Below are 8,860 nucleotides of genomic sequence, written 5' to 3'. Positions count from 1 at the left end.
TCAGATACACTTGCTTTACAAGAGTTTGGGATTTTACGTTGTGTTTTCTTGGATCCCACCATGCATTTGCTCGGCAGACACGGAGCCTCTGCAAAGAGCAGACATACTGACAATCCCTGTGTGTGATGGCACATGAGGAATAGTGACAATACAGCCTGGGGAACAGAAAATAACACACATTGGACTTCCCTGGCGGTCCAGTGGTTAAGACTCTGCGCTCTCAGTAAAGGGTGCGCAGGTTCGATCGCTCGGGGAACTAAGATCCCACATGCCTCGCGGCACAGCCGACAAACAGACAAACCGGAATTCCCATCACATATCAACAGCTGCTACCATGGTGTAACAAGACAGAGTTCTGAGGGGCCCAATGGTGGGTCAGTCTTGGTTTCCGAAAAGGAAACGCCAGTGTGAGAGAATGAGAAAGGTGCTCAGCCTCTGTGGCCGTGAGGAAGGTGTGACCTGAAACTTCAGTGAGACGCCACTTCTCGCCCATCAGATGGAAAAGATGAGACAGGCCGCTGACAGATTTTTGGTGACAACGTGAGGAGTGAGTTCCCCACCTCCAACCCCCTGCCCTTGTTCTGTTTTCTGCAAATTCAAATTGGCACCGTGTGTGGGAAGGCTATTTGGTGATGGCCTCTCTGTGTCTATCTTCTGGAAGACACTGTAGAGAACTGGTACCATTCCTTCCTTCAGGGTTTGGTAGAATTCATCGTGAGCCCATCTGGACCTGGTGCTTTCTGCTTTGGAAGGTTATTAATTATTGATTCAATTTCTCTCATAGATATAGACCTATTCAAATGGCCTATTTCTCCGGGTGCCTTTTGGCATATTATGTTGAGGATGTGGTCCATTTCACCTACGTAATCAAATTTGTGGGCATAGAATTGCTCGTATCATCCCTTCGTCCTCCTTTGAACGTCCGTGGGATCGGTAGTGATGTCCCCTCGTTGATTTCTGATATTTGTAATTTGTGTCTTCTCCCTTTTTTTCTTAGTTAGCCTGACTAGAGGTTTATCGATTTTATTGATCTCTTCAAAGAACCAGCTTTTGATTTCTTTTTCTCTCCTCAGTTGATTTTCTGTTTTCAATTTCATTGATTTCTGCTCTCGCTTTTATTATGTCTTTTCTTCTGCTGACTTGGGATTTAAAAGGCTCTTCTTGTTCTAGTTTTCTAAGGCGGAAGCTTAGAGGGTAAGTTTTAGATCTTTCTTCCTTTCCAACACATGCATTCAATGTACAAAGCGCACACCCTTTGTTTCAGCAACACTACTCCTAGGAATCCGTCTTAGAAGACGTTATCACATGCTTTGCACAGAAATGCTTGCAGAGGGGTGAGTCGGTACAGTCTGAAGTTCAGGTAATCCCTCCGAATGCCCACAGCCTGAGGGAGCAGGGTGAAATACACCGCAGAGCATTCCACCGTGGAAAATGGCAGAGAGGAACTCTATGTAAGTTCGACGTGGGAACGTTGTGACAGGTGATATGTACAGCAGGCAGGTTAAAACTCCTACCTGTGTGGGTGCATGCACATACACGTGTGTGTGTGTCATGTACACAGAGACGTGTCTGCAAGGATGCTACACAGCAAACATATCCCAGTGGTCACCTCTGGGCGGGGGGCGGGGGGGAGGGGGCTTGTCCTGAAGGGGAAAAGCATGAGGTCAAACACAAATGCTGCTGTTTCTTTTTATTCCTTGACCCAGAGCAAATATGTGTCTGCTCTATAATTGGAATGTCTAAACACTTAAGCAATGTTGTGACTCTTTGGAGCCTGGAAGCTCAGTAGAGGCTACCTCTGCCTCTTCTTGGGCTGGAGGAAACTCAGGAAGCTGCATAGGAGAGACAGCTTTGATCCTGGTTTTGTTGGGCTGAGTTGGGGTCCAGTGGGGAAGGACCAACAGGAATGCAAAGGGAGCCCTGTACGGGGGAAGGTGCAGGGTGTGAGGCTTCTGGTATGTACCTCAAAGGCGTCTTGACACCCTCAACCTTCTCCCTGTCCCTCTGCTTCTCCAGCTCCTGCCCTCTCTGGTCAAGCTTCTCTCTTGGTCTATAATTTCTCTGCAATCTCTCTAGTTCTTGGGATTTCTCTCCCCCAAAGATAGAGAGGTAGAGATATATATATAGAGAGAGAGATCATAGATAGATGATAGATACATGATTCATAGATAGATAGATAAATGATAGATACATGATAGATAAGCAGATAGATGGATAAATAGATGATAGATAGATAGATAGATAGAAAGATAAATATAGCAGACGGGTGATAAATGAAGGGATGGATAGATAGACAGATAGGAGAGAGATGATAGGTTGATAGATACTTAGATGATAGATGGATAGCTGGATGGATCATAGATAAATGGTAGGTAAATAGACAGATAGATACATAGATCTATAGATACATATGTACATAGATAGATGGATAGATAGTCTCTCATGCTCGGTCAGGGTTTCTCAGCCTCAGCACTACTGACATCGGGGCTGGAGGACTCTCTGATGAGGGGCGTCCCGGGCCCTGTGGGCTGTGGAGCGGCTTCCCTGGTCTCCACCCACCACGTGCCAGGAGCTCCCCCTCTCCCAGCTGTGACAACCAGAAATGTCCCCAGACATTGCTGGGTGTCCCCTGGCAGGGATGACAACCTTGCCTGGGTGAGAACCCCTGGGATCCGTCCACTATCTCTCCCCCCGCTCAGGACCGCTCATATATCGAGATGACCTGTCAACCAAGACTCTTGCTCCAACAAGTTTCAGTGTGTGAATGGGGTCCACGGGACCATGTCTAAAATTCCGGCCACGCCAGTAAGTTGGCCCAAAGCTGAATTCTCCTTGGAGCCAGTGTGACTCTGCCTACAAACATACACCTGTCCCCCTGTCCCCACCAGGGCTGGATGGGATGCTGTGTCTGGGTCCTGGGGGGTGTCCCCCAGCACTGCAGGTCTCTGGAATAAGGGGTGCTGGGGGAAAACCTCGCCCACCGTGGGCAGGAGACTTGAGGAAGAGAACCTGAAGTATTTCTTTAGTCCTTGGGTGCAGCTCCACGTTGGCTGGAGCTTGCATTCATCCTGGGCTTCGGCAAAGCTTATTTACATGCCCGCCCCCTGAGAGTGTTGGCCAAAAAAGGGGGGGAGATCACATCAATATATGTTGACGTTGCTTACCATGCAGGTTTTACATCTTTCACTATTTCTATGCCTCCTCCCCGCTACCGATGTCAGCCCTGAGGCTGTCGGCTGTGTCTTCACGTCTTTCTGTTTCCTACGATCTCATCCTTTCAGGCTCCATCTTTTCTTTGAGATCCCTCCCTCTCTTTTATTTTGCAGGATCATTGCTTTGGCTTTCTGGAGTCTGTCGGCTCAATCCTTTCTCTTTTCCCCTGTGCATTTTTCTCCTGGGGCTGCTGGAAAAAATCACCCCCAACTGGGGGGTCTTCAACAACACAGATTCAGCGTCTCTCCTTTCTGGAGACCTGAAGTCTGAAGTCAAGGCATCTGCAGGGTTGATTCCTTCTGGAAGCTGTTGGGGAGACTCTATTCCACGCCGCTCTCCCAACTTCTGGTGTTTCCTGGCCACCCTTGGCATTTCTTGGATTACAGAAGCATCACCTCCGTCTCTGCATCCATTCCCACCTGGCTGTCTCCCTCCTTCTGTGTGTTTGTGTCCAAATGTCCCCTTTTTATAAGGACACTGGTCATAGTGGACTCAGGTCCCACGCTGCTCCGGTGGGACCTTATCTAAATCTAACTAATTACATCTGCAAAGACCCTCCTTGGAGCTGAAGTCACACGCTGACCTACGGGGAGTTAGGACTTCAACCTATGAACTTGTGGGGAGACAGAGTTCACCCACGACAACCACAGAGTTTCCTACGTCTTCTGTGAGTTTCCCATGGTCGACCAGAAAACCCAATGCAGCTTCCTCTGCCCGGCAGCTTCAGAAGCATCAGCCAGGTCCTGGGGTCGCGGGCAAGAAGGGGGTCTTCCACACGAGGCTGGTGGTGAGGGCGCACAGCCTCCCTGGCGTTCCGACCCTTGAGGGAATGGCCAGAATTTCTGGGCGTGATGGTTAGGTTCCAGACCAGCCTTGTGCTTCCTCCACCTCTGCAGCATGGGTGCCCGGGGTGGGCGGAGGGGGTCTTCTCTCCAAAAACATGCCTCAGCCTTGGTGCTGGAGGGCATGTGGCTAAAACTGGAACCCTCACCCCGGGATGCGCTGAGGTCAAAGAGCTCTTAGAAATAATCTCCTTGATGCCTGAAGTTGGCTGAGTGGGGGTCTGCAAAAAACATATCCACGTCCTGGCCTCCAGAGCCTATGAATGTGATTTGATTGGAAACAGGGTCTTTGCAGATGTGACGAAATGAAGGATCTGCAACGAGGTCCTCCTGGAATTGGGGTGGCCCTACATCCCACGACAGGGTCCTTCCGCAAGTGTGTCAAACAGTCGGTGACCCTGAGATATTCTTTAAAAGCCTACTGATTATTATTGATTCTTGGCACCTATGTAAGGATTCTGGAAAGACAAGTGCGTTAAATGTCATGATCAAATTTCAGGAGAAATTCACCTGTTATGTGCTGAGTTATTTATAGGGCTCTTCCTCAGTGGGAGGGTGTAGTGAATTGAATGGTGTCCCCCAAGATTCATGACCACCCAGAACCTCAGGAAGGGGTATTATGTGGAAATAGGGTCTTTGCTGATGTGATGAAGGGAAGGGTCTGAGGTGAGGTCCTCCTGGAGGAGGGTGGCCCTACATCCAAAGACAGGGTCCTTCTAAGAGACAGAAGAGCAGAGACCCAGACACAGAGGAGAAGCCCCGGGAAGACAGAGGCAGAGACGGGAGGGAGGCGGCCACAAGCCCGGGGACGCCTGGAGCCCCCAGAAGCTGGAAGAGTCGGGAAGGACCCTCCCCTGGAGCCTCTGGAGGGAGTGCGGCCCTAGGACACCTTGAGCTCAGACGTCTGGTCTCCAGGACTGGAGGAGGATGAATTCCTGTTATTGCAAAGCCCCCAGCTTGTGGTCATTTGTTAGGACAACCCAGGACACCCCCCGGTTACTGACCTAGTTACTATTTATGGACACACCCCAGTTTACGACATGCTTCACCATCACTGGGTCACTTGGTACCACGGCAACCCGAGGTGACACATGAGGACACTTGAGTGTTTGGGTGGGGAGACCCCATGCCATTCATTTCCCCAGCACTTCCCCCATCGGTCAGCTGTTAGGGCAGCGTGGCTCCGTCATCCTGAGTCTGTTGAACAAAATCTGTGGGGCGGGAGCTGTCCCGGGTACGAGCAGCACCCCTGGCCCCTGCAGTGGTCAGCCGGGCAGGGCTGCTCAGCCCATATGTATCTCAGGAGCGAATATTCTACGTACCCCAAGGCACCATCCATTTGGAGGCTCCGACATCACCAGCTCTCTGAAGCAGTGGCCCTTGAACGCTTCGGGGCTGAGGCTCCCAGGGCTGCCGTAGCAAAGCACCACAACCTGGGTTGCACAGAAATCCAAGAAACCCAGAAGCAAGGCCAGTCCACACCGCACAGGGCCAGGTCACGGCTTCCCAGGGTCCAGACCCTCCAGTCCCCGCCGCTGTGAGTTTAGCCCCAGCACTCGGGAAACACTGGGTGTGATGGTTGAAAGGATATGGGGGGGCGGTCCCTAAACAGCACTCATCCCTTTGATTCAGGGGTGCTTTTCTCCTCCCCACCTGAGTAAGACCCACCTCAACAGAGATGGAAGGACAAGTGTACTCAGCGTCTCCAAACTTCACGTCGGGGGTGGTCCCAGGCTGGGGGTGAGTGATAAGCAGCTTGGTTCACAACAAACAAAAAGTGGAAACCCAAGCGTCCATGGATGGATGGATGGATGGGTGGATGGATGGATGGATACACAGCATGGGGTCCATCCACACAGTAGAATATGACTCAGCCATGAAAAGGTGTGAAGCTCTGACACAGGTTACAATGTGAACAGACCTTGAACACATGCTGCTCAGTGAGGGAAGCCTGACACAGAAGGACACACAGTATGCGATTCCATGGATAGGAAACGTCCAGAACACGCAAACCCACAGACACAGAAGGCAGATTAAGGGCTGAGGGAGGGAGATAGGGAGTGACTCTTAGTGGGGACGGGGTCTCCTTTTGGGATAATGAACACTTTCTAGAAACAGATAGAGGCGACGGTCCCAAAACCTGTGAATGTGCTCTGTGACACCGAATGGTCCACTTTAAACATGGTCACTCGTATGACACGTGAATTCAAACTTAATTTGTTAACCCGTATCCATGTGCGCTGGGGCAGGGGAGTGTGGGGTGACGGCCGTGGTGTGCAAGGTTTGTTTTCGAGACGATGAAAATGTTCTGGGATCACGTGATGGGGGTGGGTGCACGCCTGCAAATGTATGAAACACTGCTGCAGTGTGCATTTTTTTTTTAAATTTATTTACTTAGTTTTGGCTGTGTTGGGTCTTCGTTGCTGCGTGCGGGCTTTCTCTAGTTGTGGCGAGCGGGGGCTACTCTTTGTTGTGCTGTGCGGGCCTCTCATCGTGGTGGCTTCTCTTGTTGCGGAGCACGGGCTCTAGGCGCGCGGGCTTCAGTAGTTGTGGCTCGCGGGCTCAGTAGTTGTGGCTCGCGGGATCTAGAGTGCAGGCTCTGTAGTTGCGGCTCACGGGCTTAGTGGCTCTGCGGCACGTGGGATCTTCCCAGACCAGGGCTTAAACCCATGTCCCCTGCGTTGGCAGGCGGATTCTTAACCACTGTACCACCAGGGAAGTCCTGAAGTGTCCACTGTAAATGGGGGAACTTGATGATATATAACTTACAGCTCAATAAGACTATTAAGGAAAAAGAGACCAAGACGGGGGGCGGGGGCCCTGGACGGGGGGATGCACGGGAGCCCTGGACACCTGAGACGCAGCTGAGTCTGTGTCTCAGAACTGCCTGCGGTTTCCTGCAGAGAACAAGCCAGAACTTCCCGCCCGCTGCCTCCAAGCCGCCTGCTTCGGGCAGCCCTGTGCCCGGTGCCTTTTGCAAGAGCCAACTCTGCTCGCCCAGCGCCTGGCGGCCACCAGCGGCTGTTTGTTGCTCATTTCACAAAATTTCCATCCGCCACCGCCCAGACCTCCTCCAGGTCCAAACCACAAACGCCATGGGTTTCAGAGAAGCCGGCATCTGTTAGAGGTGATTTCTTTATCAATCAGCCGTGATCTATGCAGCCCGCGGCAGGCTGGGGCTCCGGAGCCCCAAGGGGGCTGCCTGCCCTCCCCTGAGACGGTACAGGTGAAAGCACGGCGGGGGCCCACGGCGGGGGCGGGGGAGGCAGCAGCTCCAGGGCTGCAGAGGGTGGCCGGAGCCTCCTGACACGCACATGGGTTTTCTGCAACTCATACAGGGCATCCGCGTGTTATGCAAATTCACACTCTTTTGAAGCTCCCACCTGGAGGTTAGGACAGATCAGATCCGGGGTGGGGGGGGGGGGGCGGGTGGCATTCATAACTCTTTCAGCAGAAATGGGAAAAGGCCCCCCAGATGCCGCCCCACCCTCGGAATTCCACTCGAGGGGGATGGGTTCTCTGTCTGAAGCTCTGTCCATGGTCGATCTTCTCAGACCACCACCCCCATCCCCCCGGGGACACACAGCAGCCTCCCCAGTCACGCCCCGTCCTCTGTAAATTATCGGCATCTCTCCCTCCCATGGGTCCCGCTGCAGCATCCACGGGGACCCCGAGAAGTACGGCTCCCTTTTCCTCCTGAAGCCGAGGATGGTTGGAGGTGGGTGGCTGTGAGCAGGGGCCGGCACCCCTCCCCCCGGCCCCATGACCGTAGGACGGCACCTGGCCGTGAGCCAGCAGAGCAGGAAGCTTTCCACTCAAAGAGAAACTCGGGCCATTTTTAAGTGGGTTTGCGGAAGTTCGCTGTGCACACATTCACCACAGATGGCACGTCTTCTGCAGAGGAGGAAAGACCAGGGCAGGAAGGCTTGAAAGGGGAGCTGCGATCAGATCAGAGTCGAAGGCTGGGTCCTGGCCTCGCCGGTGGCTCAAGGACCACGTTTCCTGCTAACAGACATCCAGGGATGGACGCCCCTGTGATCATGTCGGGACAAGTCAAACTGCAGTGGGGATGGGAGCCGTGGGTGTCTTAGGGTCCTGATGCCCGGCTGAGCCCCACGCCCTGATTTCAGGAGCCCCCGCATCGTACACACTCGCGGTCAAATGCAGAAGGGACAGCCTCGGCCAACGGCAAAATAGCAACGCGGTCATCCCCGGCGGGATCTCGAGAAGAGAAGTAAGAGGTACGGTGAGAAACCCAGACCCCGAAACCCGAAGCCGATGGCAGAGTTTCCTCTCGTGGGGTGCACGCTGGGCTCCAGGGAAAGACCCCCAGGCTGGCTAAGACCCGGCCAACTTTTACGTGACGTGCTGTTTGCACAGCTTGCAGCTCTGGTTTCCGAGTCCCAAACCCTCAGAGGCAAAGGGCTTCTCCAGGTGAACGCAGCCAGAAGGAAACTCTGGATTCAAGTGGAGTGTGTCGAAAACCAGGTGAATCCATCAGTGAGACCTAAGAGCCAGATGCAGGATCCTGTGAGGAGCGGTGCAGGGAATACGCACCTGTGACCATCGCTGTGTCACCACAACAGCTCACATGGTGCTCAGGTGCCTGCAGCCACGGGCTGAGGCCATCAGGATCATGTCTGTCTGGGTCAGGTCAGGCAGCTATCACAGAATATCCCAGGCGGGGCGGCTTAAACAACAGGCATTTATTTCTCCCGGTCCTGGAGTCTGGATGTCTGGGATCAAGGTGACGTCAGGGTCACATTCTGGTGAGGACCCTCTTCCTGGCTTGCAGACGGCCCCTT

The sequence above is a fragment of the Physeter macrocephalus genome, chromosome 7 (assembly GCF_002837175.3).
Source record: "Physeter macrocephalus isolate SW-GA chromosome 7, ASM283717v5, whole genome shotgun sequence".
NCBI lineage: Eukaryota > Metazoa > Chordata > Mammalia > Artiodactyla > Physeteridae > Physeter > Physeter macrocephalus.
The sequence above is the reverse complement of the archived record's forward strand: the minus strand, read 5'-3'. Positions refer to the sequence as shown.